The sequence below is a fragment of the Mus musculus genome, chromosome 14 (genome assembly GCF_000001635.26).
Source record: "Mus musculus strain C57BL/6J chromosome 14, GRCm38.p6 C57BL/6J".
Classification (NCBI taxonomy): Eukaryota; Metazoa; Chordata; class Mammalia; order Rodentia; family Muridae; genus Mus; species Mus musculus.
This window is the reverse complement of record NC_000080.6, coordinates 112,689,524-112,708,911: the sequence shown is the minus strand read 5'-3', so window position 1 is coordinate 112,708,911 and position 19,388 is coordinate 112,689,524. Positions and strand designations below refer to the sequence as shown.

Here is a 19,388-nt window from a genome sequence, read left to right as displayed (position 1 = left end):
GAGGCTAAATGAAAAAGAGGACTCTAGAACAGAAACAAACAAATACTGAGTAGGAGAAATAGAAGAGATTATGCAATTGGACTTGGAGCAAGTAGAGACTGGTATTGGGGGGATCAGGTTTAGCAAAGAGGGGTAGAGGAAAAAAGTGCATGGAAATACAGATGGAATTCAGGAGCACTTGGGGGCAGTGTAGAAAGCTATTTGGTGACAATTTTTGTCTTTATTAAAGAAATAACCATTAATTATATACTTTCTCTCTCTTTTTTTCTCCTCTTCATCTTTTGCCACTGCTGGAGAACAAATTGAAAAACAAAATATTTCCATATTGCATTGTTTCCACAATCAATAACCTACAACTTAAAACTTCTCTAGTTATAAATTTATTTATTTATTTTATCATGTTTTCTGTTTAGTTTCTGTATTTCCTCATTATATTAAACTTCAACTTATTGTAGAGTAGATAGTTTACGGATATTGTCATCCCTTTTCAAGATCGTTATGCACTTTATCTACTGATTGATATGTTGGCTCAATTTTTATACTTTTGCTTTCACTTTTTTGAATCTAGAGTCAACCATAAGCAATCACTGTGATAACTGGGCATGTACAGTTGACATTTTTTATCACTTATATAGTTTGAGATAGTGTACGCTGGTCATTTATGTTTTGAATTGATTTCTGTATGTGGTAAATTCCAGTCTCACTTCATCATGTTTCATTTCTCTCTCTCTCTCTTTCTCTCTCTCTCTCTCTCTCTCTCTCTCTCTCTCTCTCTCTCTGCTCCGTATGTGTGTCTCATATACATCCATACTCTGTGTGTGTCTCTCAAATAGACACACACACACACACACACACACGTGTGTGTGTGTATGTGTGTGCATGTATTTCACAGCACTGAAAAACTTCCTTCCTACATGCTGGGAGCTATGGCTTCAGCCAGGACTTATGGAAATTTTCTAGCTTACATAACCCTGAGAGAACATTTGTGGTCATAACAGTAAGAATGATTGTGGGTAGAGAGGACACTGTCACTGTTGGTTCAAGGATCTGAAGATTGACACCTGACCTTCAGAGAGCCCCCAGGCTCTTTCCCCCTTCCTTGGAGCCTCCTCTTGCTTATGCTTATATTATCACTCTTGAATAAATTTTTCCAGATCTTGATCAGTCTAATTGACTTGCTCTCATTTTATTCTCATATTTCAAGGCCTTTCTTTCTTTCTTTCTTTCTTTTTTTCTTTCTTTCTTTCTTTCTTTCTTTCTTTCTTTCTTTCTTTCTTTCTTTCTTTCTTTCTTTCTTTCTTAAAGACTTATTTATTATATGTAAGTACACTGTAGCTGTTTTCAGACACTCCAGAAGAGGGCGTCAGATCTTGTTATGGGTAGTTGTGAGCCACCATATGGTTTCTGGGATTTGAACTCAGGACCTTCAGAAGAGCAGTAGGTGCTATTAACCGCTAAGCCATCTCTCCAGCCCTCAAGGTGTTTCTTGTCCCTCCCACTCTCTCTCCTTTGCCCTAGGTCCCAACTGATTATCCCTACAGGTCAAGGCACCCTCACATTGTTTGTACTTGGAAGTTGCTAAGTCATCAGCCAGCCATACATTCCTGAGCTCTATAATTTTTCATTCTGTTTTCAGTTTCCATGACAAAGAAATGCTACCCTTATTTTTAAAAAAATTTCTGTTCAATGCGTTCAAATCAGTTATATCTTTTAATGATTGCTTTAGTTGTTTAGAATTCTTTGTGGATCCAAATGAATTCAAAATTATTTCTCCCTCTCTATAGCATGCACTTGGGCTCACAGGTTATTTATTAGATTTGTATAATGTTTAGATAACATGGTAGGTATAAGAACACTAATTCTTTTAAATTGTATCTTTTCTTTTTAATGTAAGTCTTGTTTGATTTCTTTCACCAATATTCTGTAAATTTCACACACACAAGTTTTTTTAACCTTCCAAATTTTTTTTCTTGTTCTGTTTGATCCCGTTATATTTATGTTTACTTCAGACATTGAAACAAATAATCTGAGTTGAGTGATGTCAAAATCAATATGTTACTTATATGTGATTAATATGGTGTTAAAACCAACGGTAAGCATTTAAAACATTTCAGAATTATTTTTCTGCAATACAGAAATCATCTAATATTACTAATAAAATTACCCTTAGCATAAATAAATAATATTGATAAAACATGAAAGTATTTTACTGTGAAGTATAAAATAACATGCATGAAAAGAAGCTAAGGAAATTTGTGAAGTATTGGTTATGCAAGTAAAGTTGCTAAGTACAAAGTGACCTATAGGCAGTACTGAGTGTGCTTCATTTCTTAGGTGTTTAGCAGGTTACTTGAGAGTCTATTGCTAAGTGTACATTAGTAAAACAGAATAGTTTTCAAGAACTCTTTCTTGCCTTTTGGTTTCCATATTTGTTATTCCTTCTCCAGCATGTATATAAGTACCAATCACCATCTATAAACTAGCATTTAATTTCCATTTGAAATATAGAGTTTACATTAAAACATCATCATGACAAGAATCCTTTTTATTAGATTAAGCAGATTGGCCTCTAAACATATGTGAAATGCAGTGATAGAAAGCAGTTAAAGCATGTTTACCATATTTAATAAGTATGTATTTATAAAAGTGCACTACAAGTTTGCAGGTTTACTTGGAGGCCAGAAGAGGGCATCAGTTTGTCTAGAATTAGAGTTACAGACAATTGCGAGCTGCTGTGCTAAAAATACAGCACATTTAAGTTTTACACAATTGCAGACAGAGGATGGTATATAAGGTCTGAATAAAAAATAATGCCACGTAAAATTAGAACAAGGCTGATGTATTTGTGTAGATAAGGGGTATATATTAAGATCAGTAAAGCAAAATGATACAACAGTGTCAGTAGCAGTAATAATACAGGCAACACTTAGCTAATAGTTATATTCTGATGTTAATAGATATATGTACTTATCATATACACAAGATACTATTAGTTAACATAAATGAGGATAAACTCAAATAATCAAAGGGACTCAGAAAGTCTAAAATCATAACTTTTTAATGTCACTGTAAATATGATATTAACAGTCTTAGTAACTTAAAACATTCATTTTGGCAGGCTGACATTTAAGACTGTTAAATGGCCCAAAAATAAAACCATCACCAGGTTTATGATTCTTACTGGAGGTCCTAGAAGAAGGTCTATATTCTTGTACCTTATTACTTTATTTAAATTCCTTATGTGGCAAAGTGCTTGGTCACTCTTCCTTTCCTAGTAGGCCATAGCAACCAGATACATGTTTCTTCTTTTTCCTTTTCTTTTTCTCTTTTCTTTTGTAGTTGACTGAGAACAAGTGTGCAATCAACAGTACTATTCATTGCCTGAGAGATGTGCAATACTTAAGCACATTTGTGGCACTTTCAGAAGATAGGAATTATATTCCTACCACCCATGTCAGACATCTTACAACTTCCTGCTGTGAGCTCGCTCAATGGGAACTGATACCATCTCTGGTCATCATGAGAACCTGCATACTTGTAGCAAACACACAAACCACAATGCCCACTCATCCACAACAAACATATATTAAAAAATTAATGTGTAAAATCACTTTCCATAACTTATAGGTATATATGATAATCATTGATTTTTGTCACCACATTATATAATTGCAGAATTAGTGGTGAAGACATATCAAAATCATGGTGATGTTTTCCATCTTACAATTATATAGCACTCAATTTCTAAGAACTCCAAAATTAGTTAAATGAAATAAGTAATAGAGAGAAATTGAATAAAACCAACAAGATGTAACAAGATAACAGACTCATTCTCCTCCCCTGTGAATTTTAACCTTTTTCCTTATAAATATCACACGCGCTTTATATATTATAAAGGTAACATCTAAGAAAAATATACCAAATAAGGCTCCTAATTTTATGGTAAAGTGATGCTATTTACAAAAGCATTTAAAACATCAAGATAGAAATGTGTTGTGCATATGTCAGCGTGTATGCTATCAGGGTTGAAGAAGTGAAATTTACTTTCGAGCCATCATGTAACTGTTATCATGAAAAAGATACTTTTGAATTGAAATTAAAAGTGTGATAAATGAACAAATATTACAAAACTAGCTGGCAGAGTCCATGTGAAATCCAGGAATTATGAATGTTATATAACGAGTATTTGCATATAAACACAACAAATTATATTAAACTAAATAAAATACTTAAAATAAAATGCATAATAACATGTTATATTTTTAAGTATTCAGAATGCAAGCAATAGCAATAAAGAAAAAAACATTAATCAAATAATAAAAGTGCATTAATATCCAAAAATATTTAAATATGTTCTTTTTGGCCTAAACTTAGATCTGGAAGATATGGGTGTCCTATAGACATTTGCAGAACTGTTTGCATACAACATTTGGAAAACATGTATCTTGTAATTTCCAAGAAGTAGGTATATGGGAAAAATATGCAGCCTTGGCAAAGATTATTGAAAGCTTAAAGAAGTTCATTTGTCAGTGATTTTTTTTTTTCAGAAAGCAGCAGATAAAAACAGTTCTTGAGCCGGGCAATGGTGGTGTACGCCTTTAATCCCAACATTTGGGAGGCAGAGGCAGGCAGATTTCTGAGTTCGAGGCTAGCCTGGTCTACAGAGTGAGTTCCAGGACAGCCAGGGCAATACAGAGAAACCCTGTCTTGAAACAAAACAAAACAAAACAAAACAAAACAAAACAAAACAAAACAAAACAAAACAAAACAAAACAAAACAGTTCTTGAATCACAAATAAAAATATTACTAGGGAAGATAGTAATCAAAATACAATCAGGTTTTTGCGTGCAACCAGACACATGTACACAGTGCTCTCAGTGGGAATGAGCTTTGCAATATTGGAAGCGATTTTGTGTGGCTGTGAGTTGCAAGTGAATATGATTGCAAAGGACATGCTGGAAAGCACTCTAGAGTTTTATATACTTTACAGTAGTGATAAATTTATTATGTTTTATTTTCATTGGTAAGGATCATATATCTTGGAACTTATATATGCTAAATAGATGTTTTACCACTGACTAAATTTCTAAGCCTTCTTAACATTACTCTTTCTTTAGAAAAAAAAAGAATCCATTTTTTTCATTTCCTTTACACCACCCATCTCCTTATCTTCAATTTTTATATTCTTTCTGTTCTTTCTTCCTTAATACACCCCAATGTATAATACACCCCCAGTGGACTGTACAGACATCTTATCAATGGAGAAGTACTCAGTCATTTGATGTGCTCAGCACTATAGTCAGCCACAGGTCTCTGCATGCTCTGTTATCTATTACAATAGAGAGAGAATCAACACTCTATGGGGAGTATATTTCACCTTTAATAGCTCCAGAGATCTAGGAATAGTCTTAAGAGGACATGAAGGATGACTGCCCTCCAACTTTAAATCTTTAGAATTATACTTTAAATTTTATTTACACAATAGTTAGTTTTCATACTCTTTTTCCCACATACTGTCCATTTACCTTGACATTTCCTGTGTTCATTAATCCACTCCACTTCATAGACATCTTTTCAATTTAAACCTTTCAATTCCCAGTATAACTCCCTGTGATATCACTAATTTTTCCTTCATAACCCTTCACCTAAACTCTATTCCTCAAGGAGTTGTAAGGTCTTCTGTTCTGTATGTACTCCAGCATAGGCACATAAAATCTAAAACTATTAATGTTTTCCACTTAGGGGAACATAATGGTGTTTGTCCGTTAACGATGGGGTTATTTCAACCAGTATATTTTTTGCCAGTTCCATAACTTAGGTAAGTTTTTTCTGATTTTCTTATTCTTGATAGTTAATAAAATTACATATGTACCATAGGTTCATGTACTGCTCAGGTCGTCTAGGCTGTTTGCATTTCCTAGCTGCTGTGAATACAAGATCAATGAACACACTATACACATATATCAGTATCATGGCATGCAATAGCAAGTGCTCCTGAGTAGTATAAGTGGGCCATGTGTTCGATCTAATCCTACCTTTCCCTAAACTATGGCATTATTTCCACAATGGCAGCATAAATGCACTGTGATAGTTTGCATATGCTTGGCCCTGGGAGAGCCACTATTAGGAGGTATGGCCTTGTTGTAGGTGTGTCATTGTGGGCATGGGCTTTAATACCTTAGTCCTAGCTGCCTGAAATCCAGTCTTCTGTTTTCCTTCAGAACAAGATGTAAAACTATAAACTCTTTCTGCACCGTGCTGCCTTGACACTGAAGTGCTTCCACATTAATGATAATGAACTGAACCTCGGAACTGTAAGTCAGCCTTAATTAAGTGTTGTCCTTTATAAGACTTGCCTTGGTCATGGTATCACTTCAGAGCAGTAAAACTCTAAGACACGATCTAAGAGAGGGTATCATCTGCTCTCTTCTTACATCATAGGTCAGAATTTCTATAACTTTTAAGATTAAAATACAATGACATAATTTCTTCTGTTTATTTCCTTACTTCAAACCCTGCCATGTACTCTTACTTGCTGTTTTTGAAATTCATAAAGTTTTGTTAATTGATGCAATGCTCATAATGCATCTGCATAGTTATTCATATGTATATTTTCTGGACTGAACACTTGATATCTGATAACCAATTCTTCCTGTGGAAGACTCTTTCTTTCACTTGCAGCATCCCTTACATACCTGTGGTTCTTTGTGTAGTGTTGAGGCCTCATGATCTTTCCCCCAACCACACTGGCATGTAAATTGCCATGGTTCATTTTAAGCTTATGTTTAGGCACGCATGTTGGTGAGACTTTAAGGATATATCTTCTAAAATTACTGGAAGATACAGTTTTACATAAAACTCCCTGAAACCATGTCTCTTAATATTTTTACTCCCCCTTTTTTATAAAATGTTCACTGAATCTTAGGTGCAAGAGTATTTTATAAATGTATCCATTGGGGGTGGTATTCACAACTCTGTATTTTGATTGTTTGTTGTTTTCTATAATGACCTATATCTCAAAGAGAAGTTTCTTTAATGAGGCATGAGGACTGTGCTTTATTAACAAAAGTTATTGAAGAGTTTTTGATAATGTGGTTATTAAAGCTGTATATTATTTTTATAGATAGTTTGGTATATTGGCACACAGTTTGGTAATTGTCTGCCACTATACTGAGTCACCTGTGGTTATTAATGTTACTAGTCTTATGAAATGCTATCAAAGACTTCTGTAAAAGATGCCTATCTCCTCCTGCCATGTTGTGTTGTGTTGTTCACAACACAAATAATGAGGTGTAATGCTTTTTCTTAAGAACAAACTAATAGCTTCAATAACGAAAGACTAAATTCAGATTCAGGAAGCACGGTGGAGATAAGTCACTCTTGGTCAAATAGATTAAAAGATGATATTTTGTTTGCATTTCTTCCTTCCTTCCTTCCTTCCTTCCTTCCTTCCTTCCTTCCTTCCTTCCTTCCTTCCTTCCTTCCTTCCTTCCTGTCTGTCTGTCTGTCTGTCTGTCTGTCTGTCTGTCTGTCTTTCTTTCTTTCTTTCTTTCTTTCTTTCTTTCTTTCTTTCTTTCTTTCTTTCTTTCTTTCTTTCTTTCTTTTTCAAGACAGGGTTTCCCTGTATATCCCTGACTGTCCTGGAACTTAGTCTGTAGACCAGGCTGGCCTTAAACTCAGAAATCTGGCTGCCTCTGCCTCCCAAGTGCTGGGATTAAAGGTGTACTCCACCAACTCCTGGTTTTGTTTGCATTTCTTAAAGGAACATTGACACAATTTGGGGCATCTCACCTTATCTTGAAAACTTTTAACTAACATAATTCTTCTCTATTAATGAAGATTTGCAGGTTTTTGTACATATTTTCAAGCTAGTAGTTTTCTTTAAAATTAATTTTTAGACAAAGTTCTCATCCTAGAATTGTTTAAGTCATCTATTAAAAGTGACATACCTTGAGTGAGTTCTCTTTCACCATTTTAAAATAAAAAGAGGATTAATTAAAAAGTTCTCAAGTGTCCTAAGGAGAAATATGTGTAGACTTGTCAATGATCTACAATATGGTGGATAAAAAGATGAAAAATTATGGAAAATATAAACTATACTATGACTGTCTAAGCTGGTTCCAGGGCAGAATTTCCATGAAAAGCATCATCTGTAGGCTACGTCCATTAAAATGTTCTCTTTTTTTTCCATTTATTTATTTATTTTTAGAAGCAGGAGTGGGTGGGCTAATGAGCAGGGGAAGAGGGGATGGGATAGGGGAGTTTCCAGAGGGGAAATGAGGAGAGTGATAACATTTGAAATGTAAATAAACTTTTAAAAATATTTTCTGTTGACAATGTCCAAATCCGTGAAAAAATATGTTACATACAAAGATAGTGCTCTTCTGCTAGTAACGCAGGAATTTCAATTGACAGTTTAGGACAGGCTTTGAATTGTCTATCACTTGTAACTAGACAAAGTACACTTACTGGCATTCTAATTGTGTGTTCAATGGGCCCATCCTAAAACATAAATTTATAGGCTACCACATTGCATTCATGGAAGATCACTATCTTTTTTTTTATTAGATATTTTTTTTATATACATTTCAAATGCTATCCCGAAAGTTCCCTATACCCTACCTCTGCCATACTCCCCTACCCATCCACTCCACATTCTTGGCCCTGGCATTCCCCTCTACTGGGGCATATAAAGTTTGCAATTCCAAGGGGCCTATCTTCCCAGTGATAGCCAACTAGGCCATCTTCTGCTACATATGCAGCTAGAGATATGAGCTCTGGGGGTACTGGTTAGTTCATATTGTTGTTCCACTTATAGCGTTGTAGACCTCTTCAGCTCCATGGGTGCTTTCTCTGGCTTTTCCATTGGGGGCCCTGTGTTCCATCTTATAGATGACTGTGAGCATCCACTTCTGTATTTGTCAGGCGCTGGCATAGCCTCATACGAGACAGCTATAATCTTTCTGGCATATGCAATAGTGTCTGGATTTGGTGGTTGATTATGGGATGGATCCCCGGGTGGGGAATTCTCTGGATAGTCCATCCTTTTATCTTAGCTCCAACCTTTGTCTCTGTAACTCCTTTCATGGGTATTTTGTTCCCTATTCTAAGGAGGAATGAAGTATCCACCTATTGGTCTTCCCTCTTGATTTTCTTGTGTTTTGCAAATTGGATCTTGGGTGTTCTATCTTTCTGGGCTAATATCCACTTATCAGTGAGTGCATATCTAATGACTTCTTTTGTGATTGGGTTACCTCACTAAGAATGATATCCTCTAGATACATCCATTTGCCAAAGAATTTCATAAATCCATTGTTTTTAATAGCTGAGTAGTACTCCATTGTGTAAATATATCTCACTTTCTCTATCCATTCTTCTGTTGAGGGACATCTGGGTTCTTTCCAGCTTCTGTCTATTATAAATAAGGCTGCTATGAACATAGTGGAGCATGTGTTCTTAATACCAGTTGGAACTTCTTCTGGGTATATGCCCAGGAGAGGTATTGCTGGATCTTCTGGTAGTATTATGTCCAATTTTCTGAGGAATATCCAGACTGAGTTCCAGAATGGTTTTAAAAACTTGTAATCCCACCAGCAGTGGAGTAGTGTTCCTCTTTCTCCACATCCTCGCCAGCATGTGCTGTCACCTGAATTTCTGATCTTAGTAATTCTTACTGGTGTGAGGTGGAATCTCAAGGTTGTTTTAATTTGCATTTCCCTGATGATTAAGGATGTTGAACATTTTTTCAGGTGCTTCAGAGCCATTTGTTATTCCACAGGTGAGAATTCTTTGCTTAGCTCTGAACCCCACTTTTTAATGGGGTTATTTGAATTTCTGGAGTCCAGCTTTTTGAGCTCTTTGCATATATTGGATATTACTCCCCTCTCAGATTTAGGATTGGTAAAAATCCTTTTCCAATCTGTTGTTGGCCTTTTTGACCAGTGTCTTTTGCCTTACAGAAGCTTTGCAATTTTATGAGGTCTCATTTGTCAATTTTTGATCTTACAGCACAATCCTTTCTTTTCTGTTTAAGAATTTTTCCCCTGTGCCCATATCTTTGAGGCTTTTCCCCACATTGTCCTCTATTAATTTCAGTGCCTCTGGTATTATGTGGAGGTCTTTGATCCACTTAGACTTGAGCTTTGTACAAGCAGACATGAATGGCCCAATTTGCATTCTTCTTCATGATAACCACCAGTTGTTCCAGCACCATTTGTTGAAAATGCTGTCTTTTTGTTCCACTAGATTGTTTTGGCTCCCTTGTCAAAGATAAAGTGACCATAGGTGTGTGGATTCATTTCTGGGTCTTCAATTCTATTCCATTGATCTACCTTTCTGTCACTGTACCAGTAGCATGCAGTTTTTAATCACAATTGCTCTGTAGTACAGCTTAATTTCAGGCATGGTGATTCTATCAGAGGTTATTTTATTGATGAGAAGAGGTTTTGCTATCCTCATTTTTTATTTTTCCAGATGAATTTGCAAATTGCCTTTCTATCTCAGTGAAGAATTAAGTTGGAATTTTGATGGAGATTGCATTGAATCTTTAGATTGCTTTTGGCAGGATAGCCACTTTTACTATATTGATCCTGCCAATCCATGAGCATGGGAGATCTTTCCATCTTCTGAGATCTTCAATTTCTTTCTTCAGAGATTTGAAGTTCTTATTATACAGATCTTTCACTTCCTTAGTTAGAGTCACACCAAGGTATTTTATATTATTTGTGACTATTGTGAAGGGTGTTGTTTCCCTAATTTCTTTCTCAGTCCTTTTATCATTTGTGTAGAGAAAGGCCATTGATTTATTTGAGTTAATTTTATATCCAGCTACTGCACTGAAGCTGTTTATCAGGTTTAGGAGTTCTCTGGTGGAATTTTTGCGGTCACTTGTATATACTATCATATCATCTGCAAATAGTGATATTTTGACTTCTTCCTTTCCAATTTGTATCCCCTTGATATCCTTTTGTTGTCGAATTGCTCTGGCTAGAACTTCAAGTACAATATTGAATATGTAGTGAGAAAGTGGGCAGCCTTGTCTATTCTCTGATTTTAGTGGGATTGCTTCAAGTTTCTCTCCATTTAGTTTGATGTTGTCTACTGGTTTGGTGTAGATTGCTCTTATTATGGGCCTTGAATTCCTGATCTTTCCATGACATTTATCATGAAGGGGTGTTGCATTTTGTCAAGTGCTTTCTCAGCATCTAATGAGATGATCATGTGGTTTTTGTCTTTGAATTTGTTTATATAGTGGATTACATTGATGAATTTCTGTATATTAAACCATCCCTGCAACCCTGAGATGAAGCATACTTGGTAATGATGGATGATCATTTTGATGTGTTCTTGGATTCGGGTTGGGAGGATTTTATTGAGTATTTTTGCATGGATTTTCATAAGGGAAATTGATCTGAAGATCTCTTTCTTTGTTGGATCTTTGTGTGGTTTAGGTATAAGAGTAATTGTGGATTCATAGAATGAACTGGGTAGAGTACCTTCTGTTTCTATTTTGTGGAATAGTTTGAGAAGAGTTGGGATTAGGTCTTCTTTAAAGGTCTGATAGAACTCTGCCCTAAACCCATCTAGTTCTGGGCTATTTTTGGTTGGGAGACTATTGATGACTGCTTCTATTTCTTTAGGGGAAATGGGACTGTTTAGATCTTACTCTGATCCTGATTTAACTTTGGTACCCAGTATCTGTCTAGGAAGTTGTCCATTTCATCCAGGTTTTCTAGTTTTGTTGAGTATAGCCTTTTGTAATAAGATCTGATGATGTTTTGGATTTCCTCAGGTTCTGTTGGTATGTCTCCTTTTTCATTTTTCATTTTGTTAATTAGGATACTGTCCCTATGCCCTCTAGTTAGTCTGGCTAAAGGTTCGTCTATTTTGTTGATTTTCCCAAAGAACCAGCTCCCAGTTTGGTTGATTCTTTGAATAGTTCTTTTTGTTTACACTTGGTTGATTTCAGCCCTGAGTTTGAATATTTCCTGCTGTCTACTCCTCATGGGTGAATTTGGTTCCTTTAGTTCTAGAGCTTCTAGGTGTGCTGTCAGGCTGCTAGTGTATACTCTTTCAAGTTTCTTTTTCTAGGCACTTAGGGCTATGAGTTTTCCTCTTAGGCCTGCCTTCATTGTGTCCCATAGTTTGGGTATGTTGTGGCTTCATTTTCATTAAACTCTAAAAAGTCTTTAATTTCTTTCTTTATATCATCCTTGACCAAGGAATCATTGAGTAGAGTGTTGTTCAGTTTCCACATGAATGATGGCTTTCTATTATTTATGTTGTTAGTTATTGAAGATCAGACTTGGTCTGTGGTGATCAGATAGGAGGCATGGGATAATTTCAGTATTTTTGTATCTGTCGAGTCCTGTTTTGTGACCAATTATATGATCAATTTTGGAGGAGATACCATGTGGTGCTGAGAAGAAGGTCTATACTTTTCTTTTAGGATAAAATGTTCTGTATATATATCAATTAAATCCATTTATTTCATAACTTTTGTTAGTGTCCATGTGTCTCTGCTTAGTTTCTGGTTCCAGAAACTGTCCATTGGTGAGAATGGGGTGTTGAAGTCTCCCACTAAATTATTGTGTGAGGTGCAATGTGTGCTTTGAGCTTTACTAAAGTTTCTTTAGTGAATGTGGCTGCCCTTGTATTTGGAGCATAGATATTCAGAATTGAGAGTTCATCTTGCTAGATTTTAACTTTGATGCGTATGAAGTTCCTCTCCTTGTCTTTTTTGATAACTTTGGGATGGAGGTCAATTTTGTTCGATATTAGAATGGTTACTCCAGTTTGTTTCTTCAGACCATTTGCTTGGAAAATTGTTTTCCAGCCTTTCACTCTGAGGTAGTGTCTGTCTTTTTCCCTGAGATGGGTTTCCTGTAAGCAACAAAATGTTGGGTCCTCTTTGTGTAGCCAGTCTATTAGTCTATGCCTTTTTGGGAGGAATTGAGTCCATTGATGTTAAGAGAAATTAAAGAAAAGTAATTGCTGCTTCCTGTTATTTTTGTTGTTAAAGTTGGGATTGTGTTCGGCTGTCTTCTTTTAGGTTTGTTTAAGGATTACTTTCTTGCTTTTTCTAGGGTGTAGTTTCTGTCCTTGTGTTGGTGTTTTCCCTTTATTATCCTTTGAAGAGCTGGATTCGTGGAAAGGTATTGTGTGAATTTGTTTTATCATGGACTACTTTGGTTTCTCCAGCTATGGTAATTGAGAGTTTTACTGGGTATAGTAGCCTGGGCTGGCATTTGTGTTCTCTTTGGGTCTGCATAACATCTCTCCAGGATCTTCTGACTTTCATAGTCTCTGGTGAGAAGTCTGGTATAATTCTATTAGGCCTGCCGTTATATGTTACTAGTCCTATTTCCCTTACTGCTTTTAATATTCTATCTTTATTTAGTGCATTTTTGTTCTGATTACTATGTGTTGGGAAGAATTTCTTTTCTGTTCCAGTCTATTTACAGTTCTGTAGGCTTCTTGTATGTTCATGAGCATCTATTTCTTTATGTTTGTGAAGTTTTCTTCTATAATTTTTTTGAAGATATTTGCTGGCCCTTTAAGTTGAAACTCTCCATTCTCATCTACTCCTATTATCAGTAGGTTTGTTCTTCTCATTGTGTCCTAGATTTCCTGGAAGTTTTGAGTTAGGATCTTTTTGCATTTTGCATTTCCTTTGATTGTTGTGCCCATGTTCTCTATGGAGTCTTCTGCACCTGAGATTCTCTCTTCCATCTCTTGTATTCTGTTGCTGATGCTTGCATCTATGGTTTCAGATTTCTTTCCTAGTGTTTGTATCTCCAGCGTTGTCTCACTTTGGGTTTTCTTTATTGTTTCTACTTCCCTTTTTAGGTCTTGGATGTTTTTTTTTTTCAATTCCATCAACTGTTTTAGTTGTGTTTTCCTGTATTTCTTTAAGGACTTCTACCTCTTTAGCTGTGTTCTCCTGTATTTCTTTAAGTGAGTTATTAAAGTCCTTCTTGATGTCCTCTATCAGCATCATGAGATATGATTTTAAATCTGAGTCTTGCTTTTTGTGTGTGTTGGGGTATCTAAGACTGGCTGAGGTGGGAGTGCTGGGTTCTGATGATGGTGAGTGGTCTTGGTTTCTGTTAGTAAGATTCTTACGTGTGCCTTTCGACATCTGATAATCTCTGGAGTTAGTTGTTATAGTTGTCTCTGGTTGGAGCTTGTTCCTCTGGTGATTATGTTAGCCTCTGTCAGCAGACCTGGGAATCTAGATCTCTCCTGAGTCTCAGTGGCCAAAATACTCTCTGCAGGAAAGCTCTCCTCGTGCAGGGAAGGTGCACAGATATCTGGCGTTCAGACCTGCCTCCTTGCTGAGAGGAATGCCTGAAACAGGGCCTGTCCCAGAGGCTGTGTAGCTTCTGTAGTCCACACTATCCCCTGCACAGACTTGGCAGTGAGGGTTCAGGAACCAAGATGGCTCCCCCACCTGCTCTGGCAGAGCCCTCCAGGGCAGACACCTCTCCTCTGGCAGGGAAGGTGCCTGGATGTCTAGAGCCTGAAATGGGGTCTGTCCCAGAAGCTGTGTTGCTTCTGCCTGTCCCAGAAGCTGCCAGGATATCCCTTACTTATCATTAAAAGGCATGCATGTAATAATATTAGGAATAAAAGTCTTTTCACTAGTGCATTTTCAGAATCAAGTGATTGCATGCTCAGAAAATTCTGCTTAGAAATGTAATCTCCCTTTGTAATTTGCTTACCAAGAGTGTCTGGCTGTCCCTCGGTTGCCTTCAGCTGTTCACCAGCATTCACACAACTTATTTAACACTGTTTGATAATTTATAAATTAATTTAAACTTTCTAGTGTTGGTAAGAAATTCAACATCATATTTAGATCTAGACTTGTATCTTATCTTGCAAATAAATCTTTCCCTTTTAACATGTAGTCATGGTTTAAAAAAAAAAAGACACATTTCTTGCTCTGGTCTTTAAGTCAGGCCTATAAATATTTTTCTACAATTGCTTTAAGTCCTACTCATTTTTTCAACATTATCTTCAATTAACTCATTCTTTAAAATGTATATTATTTAACTAGACACATATACACATAGAGACACAGTACATGCAACATGCATGTTCAGTTCTGAAGAAGGCCAGAAGCTAGTGTCTGATCTCCTACAGATGGAGTTACAGATTAATGTAGGCCATCAATGTTAATGCTGGAATTCAAACCTGGTCCACTGGTAGAATAGCCAAGCCCCTTAAAATTCTGACATCACTCAAAAACCAATGAAAAATATCATCCATATCTTCTGACACTATACTTTTTTTTATAATTATAGCTATTGTGGAATATAAAATTTCTGACATACAAGCAGTTTTTATTTCTCAACTACATAGTCTTTAATCATTGTTACTTTTGTTTCCACAAAGAAGAACAATAAATGTTGATGGTTGATAAGTCACTGTATCAGGATTATCATAAAGATAGTGTGCTAGTGCCAAATGTAAATCAATATGATGGGGAAAAAGCACAAATCTAGAAAGGAGGCTGTGTCACTGTTTCTAAATATTTTTTAAAACTGCTATTCATTAAAAAAAGGTTAATAGTCTTATTCACATTAATTTCCAGTTTTTGTTATATTACCAGGTTTTTTTTTTTAATTTAAGCTGGTAATATAACAAAAACTGAGATTTCATGTGGATAATAATCTGATATATTTTATGTACTAAATTAACAGTAGTTCCTTGTAGAATATAAAAGTTGTAGTCACTGAGTCAATTCTTAAACAATGGTTCAGAATGCATAGCAGATCTTATTTGGAAAGGAGGCTGCAGAGGTATGTTGATGATTTATCTTTATATATTCTACTTAGTGTAATAAAACCTATCCTTTAAAATGCATTGCTTTATAAGAATGCACATAACTGGTAAGTGGTGTAGCTCAGTAGATAATGTGCTTGTCTAGAATGCATGAGGTCCTGGACTTGATTCCCCAATACTTCATAAATGAGGAGTAATGCCACAAACTTGCAAACTCAAATCAAAAGCATGCAATAATCAACTTGACATGACCATTCTCAGTTGAATTTTTCAAAGCATGAATGATTTACACTATGCAAGGTAACTACTATTTATCAATATGCTTTCTTCTCTGTAGCTAGGAAAACATTTTTATTTAACTATAAAAGTACATTTTAAATCTATTACATTAACATGAAAACTGTTCAATATTTACTTTATTCAAAATTTTTTTCTACACAAGAAATCTTATAAACAGATAGAAAAGATGATGGCTCATCAGTTAAGAGCACAGGTTGCTCTTGCAGATGATCTGAGTTTCCTTCCCAGCTGTACTGGGTTTCTCATTAACTGCCTATGATCCCACCTCCATGAGATCTCACACATTCCTCAGTTCCATGAAGGTACCAGTACTCAAATAGGCACACTGCACCCCACAGCACCCAACACATAGATATACACAAATAATTAAAAGCAGAATAAATCTCAGAAAAGCAATTCTGAAATAAACTGTAAGCAGCTAATTTACATTGAGGAAAATGCATAGCTTAGCATTAGAAAGATGCTTCTGTTTTATTAAAATGATTAGGTGAGGGTCATTAGCACTAACGTTTTCCTTAGTTTGAGCTGTCAATGAGCCCATCTAGGTTACTCGGGATCTGGGTGTGTAGTGTCCTTTAAAACTTTTAGGAACACTCAGATCCACCTGCCTTCCCATGTTCCTTGGCATAGCATATAGAAGAATGTGATGAGGAGCCTCATTCTGTAGGTGCTATTTAAATCTTGCCAATTTCAATGGAGAAAAATGCAAATATTGTTCTCCCAGACCACAGTCCAGAAGACCCAACAAGCAGCTGAAAGACTCAAGTGTAGATATTTGCACCCAACCAATGGACAGAACCTGCTGACCCTCATGGCTGAATTAGGGAAAGGCTGAAAGAAGCTGAGGAGGAGGGTGACCCTCTAGGAGGACCAGCAGTATCAATTAATCTGGATCCTCGAGATCTCTCAGATAATGGGCCCCTAACCAGGCAACAATATACCAGCTGATATGAGGCCCTCAACACATATATAGCATAAGACTGCCGGGTCTGTATTCAATCAGAGATGATGCACCTAACTCTCAAGAGACTGGAGGCCCCAGGGAGATTAGAAGTCAGATGGGATGGGGTGGGGTGCAGGTAGGGGACAGACTTTTGGAGAAGGGGCGGGGAGGAACGGAGGTATGGAATGTGGAGCCATTGGGGGTGGGCAGGGAGAGGGCAGGAATAAAATCTGGAGTGTAAAAAAAAAAACCAAATAAATACATAAATAAAATTTTAAAAATGAAAAAAAATTCAAATATGTGAATTTTCTGTTTTTACATTCTCTATTATTCCTGAGTAAGAGAAATTGCTTTCACTGTTGTAGCTAATAAAAAGTTAATAAATGTTTAGGTAAAATGAGACTTAAATCATGTAATTTATAAAATAAGCAGAAAGGGAACACAGAGGTCATAGCACATGCAAGGATTTAAAAGGAAACAAATGGCAGTCATTAGAAAGGTAGACGGTGAGGTGACTTCAAATACTGATCACTGCTCAGAAGCTAAGCTATTTCAACATGTCAAAAACCATTTTAAATAGAGTTATGTTCCTTTTAATAGACAAAATTCAAATTAATTAATTGATAATTGTATCTGGAACATGATGAACCAAAATAATAATCCCATGGAAACAGTATAAATGAGGAACTATTTACAATAGATGAGAATTAGTTTGGCTCAGTACCACTGTCTTTTGTGCATATAGGTTAAAATTCTTTAAAATCACTGTCCCTTTCATGTGATTTGAGGAGAGGAGTCTATCACTTAGAGACCAGACGGAAAAAAGAAGACAAATGATGATAAAATCAAATAGTCTTGCAAATAAGATCAGTCTAAAATAATAGAGATAACCAGATATTGTATCTAGTTTATCAATACCTAAATGCTGATATCTCAAGATTAGGAATTTGACATTTTCTCACTTGGGGATACAAAGAGAACATTGACGTATATGAATTTGCCATTTTATTGCTACATTTCTGTGTTACTGATTCACGAGGAATACATTGCTCGCATTTTAAGTTAGATAATGAACTTAGTAGTGATATGTTGTAGAACTTGGTTTTAGAGGCAATTTAATCTCAACTTTTTCCTATATATATATGTCCTAGTCATGATTCATATTGCTACAAAGAAATACCATGACCAAATAGCAAGCTTGGGAGGAAAGAGTTTATTTGGCCTATGCCTCCATTATCACTATTGATCACTGAAAGAAGTGAGGAGGGGAACTCAAAACACTGCAGGATCCTGGAGGCAGGGGTTGATGCAGAGGCTAGGGAGGGATAATGCTTACTGGCTTGCTCTCCATGGATTGCTCATATTGTTGACACATAGGACCACCAGCCTAGGGATGCAGAGATGGCCACAATAGGCTTGGCTATCTCACATTGATCCCTAATTAAAAAAGTGCCATCGGGTAGGCTGTCCTCTCCAATGACTCTAGCTTAGTTATGTTGCCATAAAACTACTAAGCATGATGAATACATTGTGACCTTGAGACAAAACACATGACTATTATGTCACAATCTTTCCATCCCTAATCATCCCAAAGATGCCACACTAATGCGAATACCACAATATAAAATATTTCAAACTATAAAAAGTCTTTTAAAGTTAAATCATGTTAAAGTTCAATGTATCTTGACAATAACCAAGATTTCTTTTTAAGTTTTAAAATTCAAAGTCTGAGTAAAACTCTAAAATCTCTTTAACTTTTAGACTCTCAACTGTGAGATCCTGTAATTTAAAAATAAATAAATAAATACTTTATTACTTTAAGTTGGAAGGATCAGGGCACAGTCACAGAAAAATCAAAGCAAAACCAATTTCCAACTGTATAAATAAGCCAATGCCCGATCCCTGGAATTTATTCATTATCTTTTTGTCTCCTCAAAAGCATGTTGGTCACTTCATTGGCTCTGTCCTCTGGGGCACACACAGTTTATATTCTAGGATACTGTGGTTCCAATCTAGTGCTGCTGCTATTCTTGATGGCCTCAACCCTATGTGAAGAGCTATAGGCAACTGAAGAGAACTGGCGGCAGCCGTGGTCTTCCCTGGGAAGGATCGAATGAGTTGGTTGTCTACAGCTGAACTATAAGGCTTGAAAATATACATATGAGAAACATTATAATACTGAGCAGGTTATATTTAGCGATATATATGGATATTCATATGCATATTTGTATGTGATAAAAATGAGTGGTAAAAGATGCCATACATTTAATGGAGATATGAGAAGAGTTTACAGGAGAGCTTGGATATGTTAAACAAAGGGAAAATTTATTTAAATTATAATATCCATGAAATACAAAC

The 19,388-nt window shown here is 36.0% G+C and overlaps 1 long non-coding RNA gene across 1 annotated transcript in view; it reads left to right on the top strand.

The window, feature by feature from the left end:
- Gm41243 overlaps positions 1-19,388 on the top strand; it is a 34,104-nt gene that overhangs the window by 12,769 nt on the left and 1,947 nt on the right. Inside the window, exons 2-3 of the long non-coding RNA XR_874947.1 lie at positions 5,744-5,819; positions 6,223-6,315. This is a non-coding gene — a long non-coding RNA (predicted gene, 41243). The remainder of the gene's footprint in view (positions 1-5,743; positions 5,820-6,222; positions 6,316-19,388) is intronic.